Raw genomic sequence first — 22742 nt, forward strand, 5'->3', positions numbered from 1 at the left:
TATTGTTGTCTGTAGGCGAGTTGCGCCACATAGTTTGTAGCTTTCTTTTCTGTTTTCTTAGTTCATTAAGTTGGGGGGTGAACCAGGCATTTAAGTGCGCTTCCTGTTTACTTTTGCGCAGTTTAGTAGGGGCAATGGTGTCTAGTGCTTTGGTCATGGCAGAGTTAAAGGTGTCCACTAGGGTGTCAGGATCAGTGTTATTCTCCAGTCTATTAATAGCAGGGAGGAGGAGCAGGATACGTTTTTCAGCAGTGATATCTTTTTTACTTCTGGTAGGTAAGGGGGGTATCATGCTGATAGTTTTGGGGGTGGAGGCTGACAAGGTTTTCAGAGCAGTGCATGTAGGCAAGAGAGCATGTACAGTTGTAAGAGACAAGGGAGCAGTTGTGAGAGAGGCAGTGAGGTTAGTAGGAGGCAAGGTAGCCAAGGTGGGCATAGCTGGCAAGGGAGCCTGGACAGACATAGAAACAGATGGCAAGGGAGCCCGTGAGGAGGAAAGTGGAAAGTTGATAAGGTGAGGAAGAAGCCCATCAAAAAGTAAGAGGTTGGGTTTATGCCCTTGTACCAGGATGGTACCATTTCAATAGACATTCATGATGACCCTGGAGGTGGAGACTAAGGCAAGAAGGGCCTCCCAGTGGGTGCCACCATTAATCTGTGAGGAAGAGTAAGGAGAGAACACAGCGACCATATGAAGAGTCCATAGGTCGGGAGAAGAATCGACAAAGAGGATGTCGGTGAGAGTCTTAGTGAGAGGAGAAGGATAGGAAATAGAGAAGCAGTTGGAGAAGATAAGAGTGATAGAGAGCGCCATAGTGAGGGCCACAGAATATAGCATACTTAAACTTGGCCGAGCAGCTGAGGAACGTGGTAGGAAGTAGGCAAGGAGGGAGCAGGCACACAGGAGACACAACAGGACTGGGAAGAAACAGTGGGAACTGAGGTTGGTGATGAAACAGAAAACCTGAAAGTGGGCAAAGGGAGTAACCAGTCAGCGAAGTCCCACGAAAATGCAGGATGAGCTCACAGCTAACTTCAATTTTTTAACTAGCAGTAAAACAATGTAAGATGAACACACATCTAAATTCAATAAACACACCTAAATCTGATTTTTAAGAATGGAGCACAGCACAGTGAAATGCAGGAGGTTCACAGATGGAATAAAACACACCTAAATACGTTTTTTTTTTTTTTTAAATGGAGATGGTGTACAAGCATACCTAGATCCGGATGCAGGATGTTAAAGCACACCTTACCTAGATATGATTGAAAAAGGATCACAGTGAATGCAGGAGCCGGTGCAGTGAAACTAGTTATGACAACAAACAAATGATTAGAATTGAGGCACGCAGAATGCAATGAGTAAGTAGAGTGGTCAAAGGAGAAAGGCAAGAGAATGCAGCAGTTAGAGGACAAGATGAAGGAGAGAAGTAGACAATGGAAGTCCAGCCATCACTCATGTGAGGGGTAAATGGAGTGCGATGAGCAGTGGATCGTGTTCATGGAGGTCAGCATTATGGCTTGTTGAGGGGCAGGGACCCTCCGGAACCCTGCCATGACCAGATAGACAGAGACAGGGACTTAGTAGTGGGCAGGCGGCCGGCATTAGTCCTTTTGCAGGCAGAGGGGCCCAATGAGACAAGGCTTCCCCAGGACAGCAAGCACTCTGGTGCCTAGAGAGATGTGGTGGTCATGCTCGAAATGCTGCCTCACAATGTCAGAGACCAGCACAAAATTAACACAGCAGCGTTTTTACAGATGAACAGTATTTTAAAAAATCAAATATTTTGATTTTGATTTTTTTATCTTTCAATTATTCGATGAAATTACAGACCGCAATGTGCTATGTTCTGTAGTGGGTGAGCTTAAGACCCCAATAAAGCCCACATGGCTTACCTTTCTATTTGTTCAGGTGGGGGGGTTCCTCAGGCCTCGTGGTTGTGGAGAAAGTCCTGTGTTAAATGGCTCTCCTCACGTTGTACAATGTATATGCTGTGGATGCAGGCAACTTTTTGAATAAGAGCTATTGTTTTCCTCCCAGGCTTGGCTTCTAGCATATCCATTATCTGTTGTATGCAGCTGAAACAGTAATATTTAATGATACCTTGAAGGGATATCAATGTATATCCCATGGTGCATTGAAGGATCATGGTTTTCAGAAATGAAAAAGCTTCCATCTTGTTTTTCTTTCTATGCGAGAGATATTTGAGGTTATAGCTGAGGATTTGGGAAAATAAAACGTTGGAAAAAAGCTATTTGCAGGTAAAAAAACTTGCAAATGCAACCTGGCTAGAGGTGGGGGGTTGATCCAGAATGCAAATCACAGAGCCTGCAGCTTCCATTTGGACAATTGTATCCAAACACTGCCAAAGCTTAAAATGAGAAACACCTCAACCTTGAATCAGGGACAATATAAAGAACAACAATCATCCTTTAGAATTGAAAACCAGGAAAAACTCCCCTAAACCTCCTGATGATCCACTGAAAAAATAAATGAAGTGGGGAAACATGCGTCAAGGAATTTTTAGAGGGGAAGTCAACAAATTGAGGATCTTTTTTTCTTTGATGAAAACAAACCTGATAGAATCCAAAAATAAGGTCTGCCACCAATATAACCTTCAATTGAGACAAGTACTCCACACATATATATTAAAGTAAAAAATGTTAGCTGCACGGATGTTAAGGTGGGAACCTAATGCAGCAAAAAACCCTGAAAGTCAGCTAAAGCACATTGCATGTTGGTATTTTTGAACAGCACCAACCACTAGATAAGGACTTGGCACTGCCCTGTGACCCCAGCCTTTGTTATGGCCAAATCCATGGCCTAAATTGTTATTAAGGTAATCAAACTTTTCCTGTGCTAACTTATAAATGATGTTATGTCTAATTCCATTTTTGATGTAATCAATTATATTCAGTGTAATTAGTGTTGCCACCAGTGATGGCATCAGTGATGTGATTTGTAATGGCATCAGTGTTTTCATACAACATGTAATCAGTGATGTCATCAGTGATGTGATCTGTGATGTCATCATTGTGGTCATAGGCTGTGCAACAGGGGGCACAACGTTAAGGTGGCTTTAGCTGAATTTCAGGGGTTTTGTTGCATTAAATTCTCACCTTAACATCCCTGCAACTACAGCTTTCCTCGTGAATTTCAAGGGTTTTGTTACAATGTATTGCTGACCTTAACATCCCTGCAACTAAAGTTTTTTCCTTGAATTTCAAGGGTTTTGTTATTCCATAAAAATTCCATGAGAGAGGAAATGTTTAAAAGGTGCTCACCTTTAAAACTCAGCAATCTGTCATGAAATATTCTGTGGAAAACTAAATCCCGATACGAAAAATGTACTTGTGGTCTTGTGAGTAAGCAACTGCACTGGGAACATGACAACCTGAGTAAATTCCCGGTAGCCAAATACTTGAGCAAGCTTGCCAACCTAAAAGAAAACCAAGGGATTGCGTCCGCACTCAAAGAAAATGAAAAAAGTCAAGCTCTTCACCCATTTGTGTCCTTTACTTGTGCCCTGAAAAGCAGCCACAATCAGGGGAAAATAATTGCACATCGTGGGCAAATAATCATGACTTACTTTCCCTCTCATCATTTCCCCTCCTCACCCCCATGTGTGGCTTTCAGCAGTACTCTGCCTTTTAAAGCTAACTTGAAAAGTACACATACCATAATGTCACTCAAATTTATAAATCCTTATAGAACTGTGTTAGGCAAAAAGTGTCAAATGTTTGCATTATTCCCCCCATCTTGACTGTGAGACTACAAATACCAGAATGCAATGGTGACTGTTGTGACACATTGCATGACCACAACTACCCGCATTTAAGCAGCACAGAAACGGGTAAAAAATGATTGGCTGCAAGAATGAAATATGCCCAGGTACTTTTGCACCCATAGCGAAAATCAAACGCTGGCACCCATGAATATACGCACAGTAAGTGCCCACATATTTTAAAGTGAAATACACAAATGTAGTACAATTGACCTTTTTCTTAGAAGAAAGTGCGAAGGGAAAATAGCATTGGATGTTTAAAAAAAATTATTAACATCAGAAAAATAACCTGAGAGAGGAAATCTTTCACTAAATATGCTGGCAAAGTAAAGAGGTGCTCACCTTTTAAACCCAGCAATCTGTAGTGAAATATTCCATGGAAAACAAAATCCCAATCAAAAACAAAGAGTGTGTGGTCTTGAGGGTAAGCGTCTGCACTGGGACCATGAAAACTTCAGTAAAATCCTGGTATCCAAATACTTGAGCAAGTTTGCCAACCTCAGAAAAAACAGAAGGGGTTGCATCCGACCTCTGAAAAAAAGTTACGCTGTCCACCCACATGTGCCCTTTACTGGTGCCCTGAAAAGCAACCACAATCAGCGGAAAATAACTGCAATAGTGTCCAGGATTAGAAAATTGTTGCAAACTCTCTTGCCACATTGTGGGAAAATACTCATGACTTACTTGTCCTCTCATCATTTCTCCTCCTCACCCCCATTTCTGGCTTTCAACAATACTCTGCTTTATGAAGTTAAATGGAAAAGTACACATGCCATAGTGTCACTCAAATATATAAATCCTTATGGAACTATGTTAGACAAAATGTGTACAATTTTGGTATTCTTCCCCCCATCTTGACCGTGAGACTACAAATACCAGAATTCAATTCAGCAAAAGGCAACAAAAATTATCTCTGAGTGCAAAACATTCAAAGACTGACAGTGGCACGGTTTAAAAAAAAAGAAAAAAAATGCAGATGCGGTGTGTCATGAGATATTTAAAACTTTGAGAACGCACAATGATTTTAGGCGCAGTGAAATTAAATTATTTGCCATTGAGCACACTCTTTGGTTAAGCAGTGTTCTCCAAGCAGTACACCCCTGTTTGGTGCATCATTTTGGCGCAGGCAAATTTGGCATGGGCATTCCGCTGCAGCGCCCATGCCCTGTTCAGCATGAAAGCCATTCCGGTGCTGTTATTTTGGGATGTTAGAGGTTTGGACATAGCTGACATTGCAGCCTTGTCTAAATGCCCTCGTGCTAAATAAGATCACAGGACTGCACTGCAACAAACCTCACCACCTCCCACTTGCGTTGCATTTCTTTGCATTTAATTAAAATAGTTAAATAAAAAAAACATACAGCCTTGAACCCTGGTCTGCCAGCGTTGGAGTCGAAGCATTTAACCACTAGGCCACAATGGCTTGGTGCTTCATGGGGCATGCAAATTTCATGCTTAGCCTATAATTTTATATGTTCAATGATAAACGGCTAGGTATGAAACTTGTGAAAATCAAAACATCATCATCATGGTAGCACAATGGTTAAGTACTCTGTCTCAAACTCCTTAATTCTATGGTTCTCTGATAGCAGTGTTCAGCATTAATGTGATTTTTTAAAATAATTTTTCTTTCTGTTTTGTAAACATACAGATGCCATGTGTTATGAGATATTTAAAACTAAGAAAACAAATGGCATTCAGGACCGTGGACTGTCTGTGATCCATGCAGTAACCGGGACAGACCTTGCTTAGTTTAAAAGCGAGGAAGGATCCAGCCCTGTTGGCCATGTTTCTCTAAGTGTTCTTCCAAGAAGAGGTCCCATATATAAGGCAACATGGCCTTAGTGGGCTGACCCCTTCCTCACTTTGAAGATAAGCAGGAATCGTCCCAATTACTGCAGGGATGGGAAACCCACTGTTGCTGCAAAAAAACATGTTTATTTTTTATTATTGCCGGGGAGACTACAAGTACCAGAATGCAATTCAGCAAAAGGCAAAACATTCATTGTCTCCGAGTGCAAAACCTTCAAGGACTGACTGTAGCAGGGTTTAAAAAAAGTAAATAATTCAGATACTCATTTCGGTCACCCTTCCATTCAGTAACCGGGACTGACCCTGCTTAGCATCAAAGCAGGGCTGACCCTGCTTAGCTTCAAAGGAAGAAAAGGGCCAGCCAATTCCTTGTAAGTTTGGCTCATTTATCAGGCAACATGGCCTGAGGAGGCTGGCTCCTTCCTCACTTTGATGCTATGCAGAGTCTGTCCTAGTTACTGCATGAATGGGAGACCTGGATGGCAATTGAGTCACTGGCCATAGCAAGTGATTTTTTATCCCTGATGTCACTATAGTTATAAAAATATCTTTAAAGAAAAATGTAACCGCGGATACCGAACTACACATACCCACGGCTAGCTGTAGTTCTTTGTAACCGTGGATACAGCTGAGAATATTGGCAATACAGCTGGAAACAAAATGCTTCCCTGCCATCCCCAGGCCATCACCAAGTGCCCCCCTCATCTGTGCCAGCTCCCCCACTCCCCAGATAGCCTCTTCACCTCCCCTGCCCTCTCCCTTTCACCCCAGAGCACACTATGCTTCAGTAACGCAGTTAGCTTTCAGATGTCGGCTATTCACGGCTATAGCCAAGGCTACAGAAAACTTTCTGTTGCAAACTCGGTCCCTGCACCCCCTCCAATGCCCACATTTCACTCAGTGCTTTTTAGCCATCCCCCCATCTCTACCCTCATGGTATTTGTATGTTTTATTGATCTGAAAGTAGATTTTTACTGTGTTTCATCTTCCCATAACCTGGGCTATAGCCTCGATTATCTCTCTCATCAAGCGAAAAACAAGATGGAGGTCGTTTCATTTCTGAAAACCATGATCCTGCAATGCACCATGGGAGATAGAACTATAATGTTTGGATAAGGTGTCAACCCCTTCTGCGTCAAATTTTAAAATAACCACAGCACGGAAAACCCCCAAACCATGCATGGCATGCGAGTCAATGCTTCCTGCCCAAGTTGTTTTGGACCTGATCCAAATCCATCCAGCGTTTTGGGCTGTGCACTTTGGCAGATATTTACCTGTTTTGTCTATGAAAAAATGAAAGCGAAGTGGGACGCACTTTTGGGGAAAAAAACATTTTGGACGCTTAATAACTTTTTGATTGTTTAACAAAACTTTACAAGACTTTGCAGTCTAGGGAGGGGGGGCAGACTTTTAATCACTTTCGAAATTTCGGCCAAATCAGTAACACGAATCAAAACTTAATAACAATAGAAGTTTAAGGGGTTCCTATGTGTCTCCGAGTGCACATTCATTCTATGTGCTGTGGCAGTGGTCATTATTGTCTAAATGTCACATGCAGTAACAAAGACAAGAACAAGTGCTTTAGTTACAGAATGATATACGACTGAACAATTTGCAGTTCATGCAATTTACTTTTACGATGTATAAGTGTAAGGGATCAAATTCCATTAGTAGAAATGGGTCTCCAGCCTTATTTAAGATTATAACACAGCCTCAACATTCCTCCTCCATGCATGTGTCTACATCCTGAAATGTTTGGATGTTGGCTACCTATTAAAATATTTGGATGTTGGCTACCTATTAGACTTGGAAAGTTTGTGGATGTTTTGCAGATGTGTTGGGACCATGAAGCATAGCAGTAATTAAACAGTGATCCAGCTATATATCTTCTGTATTAATACATACTGAAATGAACAACGGGGGGGGGGCCTGGGAATCTCTCCACCAGAACGAACACAACCCAATGACCTGTTCTTGGGTGAATAACCCCTGGGAGAGACTCTACCAAGTCTTTAGCTCACTGTCCCTTTCACAGAGAAGAAATGTCCCTGCATATCAGTCTTTGTCCTGCCCAGAGGCAGTCCAGCACCGAAATACTAGGCAATTCTCCTCTGAACAAGAGTACCAACAGCTACCCCATAGACGTGTTTCAGCCTTGTTGGGCATCATCAGTGAGGTGAAGCTGTGCCTCTCTAAGAACAGTGAGCAAGGGGTTCACGTCTGGATCGCCCTGATAATTTAGGGTGAGACACAAAGTTAATTTATGCAAAACAGGGGGGTGGGGGGGTCTGGGAATCTCTCCACCAGCACAAAAACAGCCCAATGACCTGTTCTTGGGTGAATAACCCCTGGGAGAGACTCTACCAAGACTTTAGCTCACTGTCCCTTTCACAGAGAAGAAATGTCCCTGCATATCAGTCTTTGTCCTGCCCAGGGGCAGTCCAGCACCGAAATACTAGGCAATTCTCCTCTGACCAAGAGTACCAACAGCAACCCCTTACACGTGTTTCAGCCTTGTTGGGCATCATCAGTGAGGTGAAGCTGTGCCACTCTAAGAACAGTGAGCAAGGGGTCTACGTCTGGATCGCCCTGGTAATTTAGGGTGAGACCCAAAGTTAATTTATGCAAAACAAGAGGGTGTGGGGGGGTTCTCGGAATCTCTCCACCAGCACGAACACAGCCCAATGACCTGTTCTTGGGTGAATAACCCCTGGGAGAGACTCTACCAAGTATTTAGCTCACTGTCAGTTTCACAGAGAAGAAATGGCCCTGCATATCAGTCTTTGTCCTGCCCAGGGACAGTCCAGCACCGAAATACTAGGCAATTCTCCTCTGAACAAGAGTACCAACAGCAACCCCATACACGTGTTTCAGCCTTGTTGGGCATCATCATGGGGAAATTTCTTTTCTGTGAAAAGAACAGTGAGCTAAAGACTTGGTTGAGACTCTCCCAGGGGCCATCCACCCAAGAACAAGTCAATGGGCTGTGTTCGTGCTGGTAGAGAGTTTCCCAGACCCCCACCCTGTTTTGCGTACTGAAATAAACACAACCTTGTGATGATGAAGATTAATACATCAGTAATACCTTATGTCCTGACTTTGACAGAGTACCGCAAAGGTGAGAGACGATACACAAACAGAGACAATCATACCATCCCATGAATCTAGGAGTGGTTGATAATATGAGTTAAACTGAGCTCCATGAAACAATACGCTTCAAAGTGAATGTATATGCAATTTACCAAAATGAGTTAGTCAGGTTGCGTGACACAAGTAAGGATTAAAAGGTGTTTGTAGGATGCACAAATAGTGTGTGGTATGAATAGTGCAACATAGCATAAAGGGATAGGAGGCTCTGGTGTACCAAGAAAGGCACTCACTGCACTGATAGGGCAGTTCAATTAAAGGTATATATGATGCTGAATACACAGGCAGGAAAACCATCATATGGCAGACAAGTAACTGAATAGTGTCCCAAGTGGCCACAAAGAACACAACATGCATGTTAGAATTAGCTAAAACCTCAATAAATAGAAGGAAATCCATTCTCAAATACGGTACCCTAACACGTGATCCAGATATGGAAAACACTGACTATTCATTATGAGCCAGACATAGATAAGACACTTGCTGAACTCCATAAGCATGCACACAGACACCAGACGGCACACAAGGCCGGAACTTTGTATCCCTCAATCATTCTTTTTTTCTGACTGGGATTTTTATTCTTACTGTTTTAGGGTGTGTGGTAATCTCGCTATGTTTAAAATAGGCCTCTGCTTTTTGCTTGGTGATACCCAGCAGCCTCTGTGCAGTGTCACTGGGGTGTCCGCTGGGCTTCTCTTTATGTTTAAATACATTTTCTTGTGAGAACTACAGTTCCCAAGAATGGTAAAATAAACGTTATCTTACTTACTTTTGCGTTTGTGGGTCCATCACACACCACCCTATGCGGGGTGAAGTGGGTGTTACATTGTACCCCCTTCTCCCACTCCTCATATAACTTTTTGTTATACTAACTAACGCAAATGGCTGGTGGCAGTGGTTACTTTTGATTACCTTTTGTGCCGGTTACTAGCAGGCTGATTTCTCAGCTGCAGTCCAGCACACATAGGTGACTATTTTCTCAAAATTGTCCCTTGCTTCTTTTTTTGCCATTTTTCTTTTTTCTCTTCCTTCTGAACTTTTCAACTATCATTATGAGTAGATTTGTGTCCTTTGTGAGTTTTGCGTTTGTCGGGCTTCAGTGTGTCTGGGAAGGCAGGAAGCAAGGGAGGAGTCTGAAACTTCACTGTCCTTTGTCTGTACGTATGCCGGGCTGAAAGTAGTTCTAACTGGGTGGTTGGCTGCCCTGGAGGAGAGCCAACCCCAAGGTCACTGACAGCTCTATGAGTGTGAATTCATGGGTTCCAGCATATAAGGTGAGGATTTTGAGATCACAGACAGAGTCGACCACTGGAACAAGGAATCCAAAGCAGAAGATGAGCAGAGACACCAGCAGTACCTTCCAGGACCACAGAAGCAACAGCAAAGCCCTGCAGAGGTGGATGACCCCTTTTTCAAATCGACAGGGAATACCCACCAAGGCCAACTTCCTCCCTTAGGCTGATGGGGTGTCCAGTCAACTGGTCGAAAAAAAAGGATCAAATGACCATTTGATCGACAGTCAAATGGTTGAAATAAAAAGGTCAATTTTTTAATTTATTTATTTATATATATTTTAGTTTGGGATGGTAAAAAAAATGTTTTTAATAAAGAAAAGGGGGAAGGGGGGAACCCCCCCCCATAAAAAACAAAAAATAAATAAAATAAAAAATCGACCCTTTTTTCGATCATTTGACTGTCGATCAAAAGGCATTCGATCCTTTTGTTTTCTACCATATGACCTACAACTGGCTGGTGGGACCAACAAGCCTCAAAACCTTAATTATGGGCCATCCGCCGATGTCCTGTGACTTTCCCGGGCCGCAGAACACCAAAGCCCAGGGTACCTGTACCTTTATTGAGTGCATCATCTACCAAAGATCGTATTCGACTGAAACTTTGTAGACATCCGTGTAGACCTGCAGAGGCAGAAATTGTTTACTAAAAGTCCCCTCACCAGTGTTTAGGACCGGGTAACCAAAGAGAATCCAACTGGCAATATTTGTTTCTTTTTGGCGCAGAGAAAAAGGTAACAAAATCATTAAGAGCCGCTGAAGTGAGCTGAATCCCTTGCTGCTGACTACTTCTCCCAAGTGCTGCTGCTGAAGCCCACCAATGCTCCCCCCTTTTGTCACCAGAGCCAAGGAGCAGGAATCAGGGTCTGCAACGTTGCACCTAGATGGAAACCAGCTACAATTATTTCTTCTCAATTTCAAGGTACTATGGGGATTGGCTTTGAATTACCTTGTGCCATTTTTGGTGCTTCCTGGCTTGGGAAGTGCTGTTTTCTTCAAGTGAGAGTTGATCTCAACTCCTCTGTGCAGGCCCAACAGCCTGTGTGTTATCAGGAAGGCTCCCCTTGAGCTCCTGTGTTTTCTCTGTTAACCACTCACTGGTTAACTAACTTTTCCTCTGAAGATTGTCATGAGAACTGGTACTGTCCTTTTGACTTTGACATTGCTGGTTTGCAAATGGTCCATCTTCTTGATCCCACTGGCTTTGACAATGCTGGTTCCTCCATAGACTTTAATTGTGAAAACCTTTATTGTTAGAAAACAGACTGCCTACATCCCTCTGGGAGAGCGTACTTGTTAATAACAGTTGCTAGCTGTGTTCTTTCTAACCTTAAACTTTCCCGCCAATCTCAATTTTGCAAAGGTGATGCACATAAGTGCTGTTACTGACCTTGCCTGATGTCACTCTGTGCTGGATATGTAAAACATAGAAAAAGTTAGTCACCTGCATTACTGTTCCTTTTATAATTTGATTCCATTTCTAATTGAATGTACTTGTTAGTTGCTGCATTTTAGATTTGCTTGTGTGCCTTGTGTATTTATAAATAAATATATTTTAATATACCTTTAAGTGGCTAAGTGTTTTCTTGGGTATATGTATGTACTGATTTCTCTGCACTGCTCTACAGCTCACATTACTCCCTACTAAGATAAGCCTGGCTGCTCAGCCACTCTACCGACTTGTGTAGTACAGGCCTATATCAAGAGTTGGGACCCTAATAATAAAAGAGAAGTCTTATAAAGTTCCACTCCAGTTGGACTTTAGAAAAACATGCCTAACACAACCAATCTGTAATCACCTAAATGATGTATTAGCAACATTATCTATATTGGGATGGAGCCAGGCAGAGGCATCAGATATGTATCAACCTATATAGTAACTGAGCCCTATACATCCTATGTGTAGTTTGAACCATTAACCAACCCCAATCCTCCATAGGTCCCCAATCCCCCATAGGTGTTGTAGACTGATAATGTAACTTGAGGTCATTGCCGATGTAATGTTGGTACAAAACTTTCTTGCACTCGTTGAACACCTTGAGAGCTGAATGAAATGCTTGTATGCTGTCCCGGCTTAGATTCATTGTCTGAATCAAGCTGGGTTTTAACATGCACCTGAGTCCTCCATCATTGAGTATTATTCTGACTAATTGTGTGATCTTGTGTGCACCTTAACAACCTGAAGCCAGTAGTTAGAATATGGCTTACACCAGTACATCCTCCATAAAGACTGCTCAGAAACATTGTAGGCCATATGCTTCATTTGCCACAAGAACAAGAAAAACAAATATCCTAATTGTCTTTTCAGTTTTTAAAGCACACTGTCATGGGACAATGCAAATGGTGCTAGCTAATATGGTATGCGTAGGTATTATGTAATATATGGGTCTATGCTGCTACATAGACTGACTAGCCTACAATTTGCTTGAATCATTTTGGTTGACCTAATTTCAACTTTTTTGTTTTCTTTTTTAAGGGGTTCGACTCCACCCCTTCCCTATCCCACAGCCCCTTATCCCCCACCTTCCCACTTACCTACCACCATAAAGACATATATGTTTGTGTTCAGTTGAGTCGAGCAAATTGTTCACTATCAAATGACAGCCTGTGAAACAACAGCATATCGTAACATACGTTGATAAAAAGGAGAATGCGGGTGAGTGCTTAATGTATAGAATGTTTGGATGAATCCTGTTCAAGCCTTATTTTGTTTGTGTGTTATGAATGATATTGGCTTTCACAAAGAATGTTATCAAGAAATCATTTTGGACTTTAGAGAGATTGCATGTTTGGTTGAATAACATAAACAGAAACCTTGGATCTTGATACACTGTGAGGAAAAAGGAGAACTATCCTATTTTTGTAGAAACTATTCCTTTTGATCTAATTCTGTGAGCCTGCATTTTAAAAGCGGGGAAACCCATTAGATAAAAGCATGATTTAAACCTTGACGTCAATCTTCTCTGCAAACGATCCCAATAGAACCACAATGGAATGACACTAGGAACTATGTACCCACAAGAGTCCAGTTTAGGGGATGGACCCTTTCAATGTGCAGCCTGCAGAAAGATCCCAGGCGTACTCTATGTATAATTAGTGAGTGTGGGTAATTACGGTAACTACATATTCAATCTAATTTAGAGTTCGCATGTGGTTTATACAAACCGTGCAGTCTCAAATTACACAGATACCATCCAAACCCATGCAATGTTCGTTATGGAATGTTGACCTATGGGATTCGTTGAGCATGCAATGTTGAAACACTGCTACTAAAGGATTTCTATAAATTCATGGTTGCGGGCGCATGTTTCCTTAATGCCCGAAGTTTGTGCGCCATGTGGCATAACTAAACGGAAAGGATGCAACAACAGCAGTTGACATTTACTTAGGCCATAGCGGCGTTGGGGGGTTGCTGTACCATCAGGTAAGGTTCTGTCTTCCGGGGGTAATGCCAGATTAAAGGAAGGGCATTACCGCACGTGGTAGGGCATTTCTATAAAGAAAACAGCCTGCACCCCGGTTAGTTACAGCCATTAGCCCCTTTTGCGGGTGAACAAAACAGAAAAAAGTAATTAAAAAAATGAAACAAATGTGGGTCAGCACAAGTAAGCCATGCATAGTGCACCGACTGCCAGTGAGGTGAACTGGGCAGGTCAGTAGCATCGCCAGCTGGTAGGAAGTGTGGCACCACATGAAAGGCATGCCGTGGGAAGGGGGTGCATGGGAGGAGAAGCAGCCAGCCCTTTCTCACTTTGTGATCAGCAAGCGAGGTGGGCACATTCTGTTGCAGGCAGCGATGGCACAGGCGAGGAGGCCATGGGTAAGGAGCTGTGCTGGAAAGAAGGGCAGATGGGAGGGCATGGCAGTGGAATGCAGGCAAGCACATTGGCATCATTACGAGTTTGGAGGTATTTCAGGAAAATCCTCTGAAATACCACCAAACAGTTACCGTTACCACCATTTGGTCAGGCAGAATTTCCGCCTGATTACAAGTGGTGGTAGCGGTGTCCCTATTTATTTTGCGTCCATTGGACCCAATGGTTTATTTGGTGGAACAAGTAGCACCACTAAAAACTAAACTAGCCAGGAAAGATAGTAAGCACCAGAAATGGTTCAGCGCAGAGCTGGACAAACTTAAAATAGAAAGAAGAGCACTTGAAAGAAAGTGGCATCAAGACCAATCTAAGGAAAATAAAGATAACTGGAAACTAGCTAATAAAAAGTATAGAGACAACATAAGAATAGCTAAAGCCAATTTTTACAATAAGGACATTTTAAAAAGTGTTGAGAAGCCCAAAACTCTTACCCCACCTTTCTTACCTACCAAAGAAGACTGTGACACAGTGCAAAATGCCTTTGCAGCCTAAATATTAAAGGCTAGACAAAATATAATTAATGCCAGAGAACTTTCAGTTAAAGCAACCTCGAGGAATGAAAGTGCTAAGCAGGGTGGGATGGATACTTTTCATTTCACCCCTATGTCTGAAGCAGAAATGTTCGAAGTTTTAAATTACATGAAACCCACCTCATGTGCAGAAAACATGTTGCTATCAAAAATCATACTGCAGAACAAAGAATTGTTTGCCCCAGTTTTGGTGAAAATAGTCAATGCCTCGTTTAAAGGGGGCTTAGTGCCAAAAGAAATAAAAAAGGTAACTATCACGCCACTGGTTAAAAAGGCAAGCCTTCATCCAAAGGATCCAGGCAATCACCACCCGATTACGAACTCTCATTTTATCCTCAAAATATTAGATAAAATTGCAACCATTCAACTACAGAAACATACAGAAAAACAGACATCCCTACACAAACAACAATCAGGTTTCAGGGCTCTTCACAGCACAGAAACAGCCATGTTAGTCCTTCAAAGCCATATTTTGGAATTAGTTGATAGAGGGAAAGGAGGGATGTTAAATTTACTGGATGTCAGTGCGGCTTTTGACTTGGTAGATCACCAACTATTAGTAAATGCACTGAAATGCACAGTGGGGTGTTCTATGGCAGCACTGGACTGGCTAGTATCATTTTTAACGGAGCACCAAGACAGAGTACACTGGGGGGATATGTTCTCTGAGGCTATCTATCTCAATCATCTTTGGAGTCCCTCAGGGAGCTAGCCTCTCACCACTGTTATTTAACATATATATGAGAAGCCTGTTTGACGTGTTGGGTGAGGTCGGCGTGTTTTTTACTAATTACGCCGACGACATGCAGCTTATCATTGAAATAGAGGGAAAGTATACCAAGGACAGTGATAAGATAGCGAAAGTCTACAGTAAAATTGAATCATGGATGCAGCAAAACTGGATGTGTCTTAATGACACAAAAACAGAGATCATGACTTTTGGAACAAGTCAGACAATAGCCAAGTTAGGAGCAGAGTATGAGATGTTCTCTATAAATGAGGCAAAAAATTCAAGCCTCGAATCAGGTCAAGATGCTGGGGATGATGGTCAATGCCTCAGTTAACTCAGTAGCGCAGGTGATCTATCTGCACAAAAATACGGCATATTACCTATGCCTTATGAGGGCTATCAGACCATACTTAAAAGAGGAGAACACAGCAACAATTGTGAGGGCAATTGTACTGTCCAGATTAGATTATGGTAATGCCCTTCTAATAGAAGCTACAAAAAAAGATTTGGCGAGGTGCCAAGTCATAGAGAATGACGCAGTGAGGATTGTGAAGAGATTAAAGAGCAGAGACCATATAACAATGGCAAGAAGATCTCTGCATTGGCTTAGAGTGGAGGAGAGGGTGAACTTCAAAGCTATGACTATTATTCATAGGTGCCTGTTTGTAGATGCTCCCCTATATCTCAAGAATCAATTTGTGGCACATATCCCACAGAGACACTTACGCTCATCAGGAAAAGGTTTGCTCACTGTGCCAAAATATAAGTTAAAGACAGGCTTGGGCAGATCATTCGCAGTGTTGGCTGTGCAGCAGTGGAATAACCTCCTTCTTATGTTGAGATTGCAAGACAATCATCTTTTTAGGAAGAGTTTGAAGACGTACCTCTTTAGGTGAAAGGTGTGTGGCTGCAATGTTTTCTAACCACAATATTTGGGACAACGAACGTGTCCGCCTCCTGGCTTAGCATGTGTTGTCTGTCATAAGTACCCTGATGCCTGCGGGCTGCCAGCACTATACAAGCCAACATGCATAAATACAGTGGTAAATTACCACTTACCACTGTGGGATGTCTTAACCCATTAATCCAAGCCATGCAACATCACTGTGCATTGCTGGAAGCAGAAACATCATAATGGCCGCCGGAAAGCATGCTGCTCGGCAGAAATCACCAGAAAGTGTGCAGTGAAAACCTGAAAAATAAGGCCACCATCTACTTTTGCCTATGTCAGTGGTAACACAGGAGACCACTGCCAAAACCCATCATTTGGCTGCTCACAGAGCAAAATCATTGCAAATGAAACAGAGCTGGTTTCAAACATCAGTTTTTATTTGGTGTCAAATTTACAAGAATCATGGCATACAAACCACCAAAAAAGATCCAACCGCCTTGGGTGGTCAACATCATTCTCCTTCTAGAATCTACATAAATATAAGGTCCACAGAAGTATATATATCTCTGAACAAAGTATACTTTTTGGAATTGCGTGCTGGAAGAAACCTGTCAACAATGGGTGTAATACCATTACTCACCTCTACCAGAAGTCGGCGTTTTAAAACCATTTTGTGTAAAGTTGTTCATTGAGCCCAAACTATGCCAAAGAAAGTCTTGCTATCATAAGCCTAAGAGGTGGATACAATTCAGAACTATATTCTGAATAGGCTTGAAGTAAGAAATGGTTTGATGTATTTGTGAAAAATGTGAGTTATATTTTAAGAAAAGACAATTTGTAAACATTGGGTTTCAGAGTTAAAAGTTTCCCACACTGTGTTCAAACGAATTCCACACCTTCTCCCTGGACAAAGGAGACTTCCCCCTGACCATGGCTAAGAGATTGACAGGTTGGTGTCAAAAGGAACTGGGAGTGGCACCCTGGCCTGTTGCTCTCAGTGCAGACAAAGGAATCCTTGGGCTGAATAGAAAATGCTAATTCGGGTGTGACTGACAACAAACTGCTAGCAGGAAGGAGAGGCATGTGACCTCTGAGTCAGCCCAGACCTTGGCGGCGGAGACAAACCATTGTGTGGATTCAGAAAGCACAGCAAATATATGTTTTAGAAAAATGCTTATAACAAATTGCACTGAACTGACCAAAATAGGAAACTTTGAGATTGTTAAAATGAAGAAGTTGCTCACAGTTGAAGTCTAAGCTGGACTCTGTGCGATGTTCTGAGACCAAACCCCAGAATTATTCATATTGTAGCCACTGTGTTTATGCTATGAACATAAAAATTACAGAAATGTGCCCAGATGGGGTGTGAATGCATGGATAAAAATTTGTGCAGAAATAATATTGAGAAACCCACCAAAAGCGCGAAAAAGTGGTCATTTCTGAACCAAAGCTCTTAGGAAGATGAGAGACGAACAGAAATGTACCGTAGATAATCTATCATGTAATATATGTAGTATTAACAAGTTGTGTATATTGTAAATATGTGTTTTATGAAAAATATGATACACTGTACAGAGGCCAAGGGGAGTGTTTTCCCCTAAGCCATAAACATGACACAGGATGACATGCTGATCCTTGCTCCAATCAGGGGACAGGGAATCCTCTAACCTATCAGATCCTTAGAAGGTTGGGCATTGTAGAATCAGCCTCCCCACCCACTTTGGAAATCCATAAATAGGGACTGCTGAGGAGAGATAGGACACACACTTTTCCATTACTCAACTGATTTCTTGGCGTAGCACACTGCAAGAAGATCCTGACAGAGCTCCAGACATAGATCCAGAACCCAACTCTAGAACCCAACTCTAGAACTCTGAAGCAGACAGGCCTAACCCAAAAGCTGAACCTTTCTCAGCAGGCCTGCAGAATCTAGCAACCTGATTCTAACCCCTAAACTTCCAAGGGGCTCTCACATTCAACAGCCGGGCTGTGCTATTTGGCTATTCTAGCCAAGAACCCTGTGCTAGAACCAAGATCCAGACCCAGAAAGCAGAGCTGTATCCAGAACCCGTCAGATCCAGTCCAAGAGGCCGTGCAGACCGCAGTGCAGTGCTGAGAGCAGAACTGAGACCTGTCCGGTGGCGAGAGAGAATCCCAGCCAAACCCTTGACCAGATATTTGACGGGGCCCACTCCATTCCCAAGCCATTGGAGTGAGTATCCAGTCTAGAACTGTACATAACTAATCTCTTAGTTTAAAGTAAGACTATTCCATCCATTTCAACCTGTCCAGAACTGCATTATAGAACCTCTTTTGTCTATCCTAAATTCTCCTCTCCTCCACATAATCCTTGATAATTGTAGTAATAATCATCTTGGCGTTAATATATATTTTCTGGAGAAAGGCAATTGTCTCGTTCAGACAGAGACCATCCAGAGGTGCCTCTGGATAGGTGGCTGGGCTGTTGTGTAGTTTGCAGCAACATAGACATTTTAGTGTTAAGAAATCTTTGTTTCAAATCTTCAATAGTGCATCTTTCATTTTGAATTCTTGACTTTATTTCTGAAAAATCTACCTTCACAAAAACCTCTGTAACTTTTGAACCGCACGTCCTAGAACCGAAATCTAACTGTAATTTTGAAGCTAAGATCCTAAGACATTCCTTATCGTTTTGCTGTAATCGCATTTCCCGCACACGGAAACGTTGCCGCGGATTTCAATTTAGCTCCATTTCACCACATGTCAGAATAGCTGTTTCTTGTTTTCAACTGCTGAATTTCGTTTTCAATCTGATAATCATTCATGAATCATTGCTAGTGTTGACCTGAACCAATCCAAAGTAACTCTCACTTATCCTGAATCTCATTTAGTGAATTAAAATCATTTTAGCATATTTTCCCTTACATTGCAATGACATTCAAAAGTATTTTTGCCTGTTTAAAATCATACCTCTTTTCTCTAAGCTTGCTGGGTAACTGGGATTGAACTGCATTATTGATTGTATTCCTGAAACCTGTGTGCCCTTATTTCCATCTCTTCATATTGCATAGTGGGGGGGGAGTGAGAAGTCACAAGGGGAAGAGTGATCATATTGTCTTTTGATTGAAACCATATCAAGTTTATTTCTGTGTTGCATTCTTTCCTATTATTGCATTTCCTTGAATCCATACAAAGTATTCTCTGCTACCTTATCCTTTCTATTCCTACTCCTAACTGATTAAAGAGATTGTTGATATTGTAATATTACCCATCGCTGCTCACTGTACATATTCATAAGTGTGCTACTCAGATATTATTCTATTCATAGAAGTGTGATACATATTGTTCAATTCTTCAAATAAACCTTTTAATTTGCAAAACAAACCTACTTCTTGGCTCAGTGAGGTCGGGGAGATTCAAAGAGAGGGGCGTAATATAAGGGTTCATCATCCAGATTTAAAGAACTATTGACATAAAAATATATAAATAAGGGCTTCCATTGGGCATCCCACACTAGGCATTGACTTAATTGGAGTGCTGGATTGAAGTCACTTATACCGCCATACTCGTAATAAGGCCCGTCTGCAATTGGTGTGTCCTGACTGGCTGCCACAGACTAAACTTCGAAAGATGGTGCTTATTTAATTGAAATATATTTTGCCAGCATACATACTTGTCCCGGGCCTCTGGTTTCTTACAATTTTCCATATAAATAGTATTAGCAACAAACCGAAAGAGTTGCAACAATTAAGCTTTGCAGAGACATTTAAAACACATTATAGACTCAGTAACTATAACAGTTTCCCATGCGTTAGATCATTCATTTAATGTCATCACTGTTGTCCAGTGTACGCATGGCAGTGGGGCGTGCCATCAATGCACATGTCCTGTTCCAGTCCACAGAACCCCTCCATTCCCCTCAACCTCACCACCCGCACCTCTTCTGTGATAGTGGACTCTTCAGTAGCTTCTGTAACAATCCAGAAACAGGTGTTATACTTTCAACTTTGCTACCACAATTCCTGCATACACATTCATCATGCAAAACCATACACCTGGCATCTCAAGGGTGCCCATCTGGTTACATTTAAGCAGCATTATTTACGATGCTATAGTTTATCTTGCACAATTACAAGATAGTGTTGCAGCCCTTTTGACACACAATAACTTGAAACAGATTCTGTGCATGTGGAATTTAGGCGTCAGTACTTCATATTGTTTTCTCATTCCTTTAAGTGGTTTTATTTCTTCTTTTTTTCTCCACAGCAGGCATTTTAAACTGTCCTAGGTTTTGCATGAATAATCGATTGAATACCCTTGGCATTACCTCTAGTCCTTTTATCATTGTGTGCTTATACTATATTTTCAAGTGAACTGCTAAGTCAGAGGAGGAGAACAGAACGACCCTTAGATTATACCATCAATGATGCATCAAATGCCATCTATTTATTTTTTACAGACTGTTAGGGAGAATTCTCAATATGTGCTAATTTCCCTTACCTTCTGAGACCCCCAGCAACTTTGCTGTATTTCTAGGATTTGAATTTTTACCTGGAAAGAGCGTGAGCCTCTTTTTCCCACTCTTTCATGTATTTTGATGTGTGTTTTACCTTTGTGTTCTTTGGTTATGGAGTTTTAACACAACTCCCTAGGCATCGTCTTTTTCTGTGTGTCACACGGCATCTTCAGTGCAGTGGCACAGGGGTGACTTCCAGACTTCCCAAGGTTTAAATACCTTCCCTGGGACTGACTACTGTCTCCCATGGCATGTAAATTTAAATTGACTTTACTAGTCTCTTTCAATTTACTGACCCTGCACACCCTATCTTACTATAGAGTGCTGGAGGAGTTGCCTAGCTTCCCCTGAGTCAAAACACTCATGTAACAGTTAAATGTTACCCTTTCCTACTTTAAATGGCTGGTGGCAGTGGTTTAGATCAAACTACCATGATTTTTCCCTACCGCTAACAACGGTAGCAAAAATTCGGGTCAGCCATGTTTTTCAATATGGCGCCCAAGACCTATCTGTAAAAACAGACTCCAGTCATGTTTTTTCTCCATTTCTTTTAGGAAAGGTCCTTCCTGTGTTTGTCTCTGCGCGCCAAACCATTTTTGTTCCCTTTGTTCATTGGCCTTTGGCAGGTTTCAGTACTGAAGCCCTCCTCTGGCGCCAGGGTGTCTGGGGTGGACAGGATGTGAGAGAGATGCCCGAAACTCCCGGTGCTTAGTCTCCTAGGAGACCTGAATACACTCTGGTGTGATTGGCCAGGTGGCTGTCCGGCAACAACAGCCACCCTGCTGTGTGAGTGACAGCCAGGCTGGAATGAATGAGGGAGCACTGTTTAAAAGCAGGTCTCTGGGACTTGGAAAGCAGAGTCGACCACTGGAACGAAAGAACCGAAGAGGAGAGGAAGGAAGAGGGCTGCTGCAACTCCTGGACGACCAGCGAAGCCCTGCTGCAGGTCCAGATTGCCTGAAACTCCGACGACAGAGAAGCCCTTCAAGGTTAACTTCTTCCCTTGAGTTTGGTGGGAACAACCAACTCGCAAGCCACCTGGACACCATCCTATTCTGGTCGAATTTTCATCAGAGTGCTGTTGAAAACCGGATAGCCAGAGAGAAGGAAACCAGCTTGTGGACTTTAAGGCACTCACACCTTAAACTGATGTCTTGCTACAGCTTTTGGCCTCTTCCTTGGGCACTGCAGGAACCTCCCGACGTCCTCCTTGTGCCCATGACTGAAGCTCAGGAACAGTGAGTTCTGCTCGAACTGCCAGGAACAACTGGCTCAGCTACAGCTTTCTTCATTGACAAGGTACTGTGCAAACGCTGTCCTGAAATCTTTTTGGCCATCGAGAAAGTGCATGAAACTTTCCTCAACTACGAAGGCTTGTCCTTCCCTAAACATTCGTCAAACTTTTCGCCTAGCCAAATCCTTTAAAAATCTGTGGCAAAGACTTAACCGTTACTTACCAAAACTGTGCTATCCTATACAAAAGACTCTGAACCATTGATGTTGGCCCAGGCCTATTGAGAAGAATTTCTGGTTGTATTTAACTGAAACCCTATGCCCTGCCTATGAATATATTTGGGCTGTCTATTCTTATAACCTTGTCTTTTCCCTCTTTTATTAAGTATCTGAAGTGCCATTTTGCTCCCACTTCATTTTGGAGCTAAACTTGTTCATTTAATTAACGGTTGGATTTTTGTGGTTTATTAGTGTGTGATATTGAGCTGCTTATGCTAGAGTAATGTTTTATAACTGACTGAGTAAATAAATGTATATTCTTTTACCAAGAAACCTTGAGTAAGTGTTCACTTGAATCACTGCATTGGTTGATCCTTTGTGTAACTTGTTCTACTGCTCACTTAAACTCTTGAGATAAGTCTGGCTGCTCACCCATCGCTACCACTTTACTGTGTAGTATGGGCCTGTACCAAAGGTGAAATTGTGCTTACACTTGTAGTCCTAATTGCCTGTAGAGTTCCCCAAGGGTACTGCAGGTGATTCTGCCTAACACAGACTAATATATAAATCTGAAATGCAAGGCAAGGAATAGCCCAAGTTCCATCCCAGATCACTTTCACCAGGCTTCCACTTCTCAATCCAAGGTAGGCTCTCCAGACATTCACAGGCAATTAGGTGTTCACCACCCATGAAGGGGCCACATTCTCTCGCTACACATTTACTAATAATTAA

At 42.2% G+C, this 22742-nt stretch overlaps 1 protein-coding gene across 2 annotated transcripts in view; it reads right to left on the reverse strand.

Moving 5' to 3' along the window:
• CYP7B1 (cytochrome P450 family 7 subfamily B member 1) overlaps nucleotides 1–22742 on the reverse strand; it is a 1473462-nt gene that overhangs the window by 812773 nt on the left and 637947 nt on the right. The gene's annotated exons all lie outside the window — the stretch shown is intronic.

The sequence above is a fragment of the Ambystoma mexicanum genome, chromosome 5q, assembly GCF_040938575.1.
Source record: "Ambystoma mexicanum isolate Mex_15411 chromosome 5q, UKY_AmexF1_1, whole genome shotgun sequence".
NCBI classification, from domain to species: Eukaryota; Metazoa; Chordata; class Amphibia; order Caudata; family Ambystomatidae; genus Ambystoma; species Ambystoma mexicanum.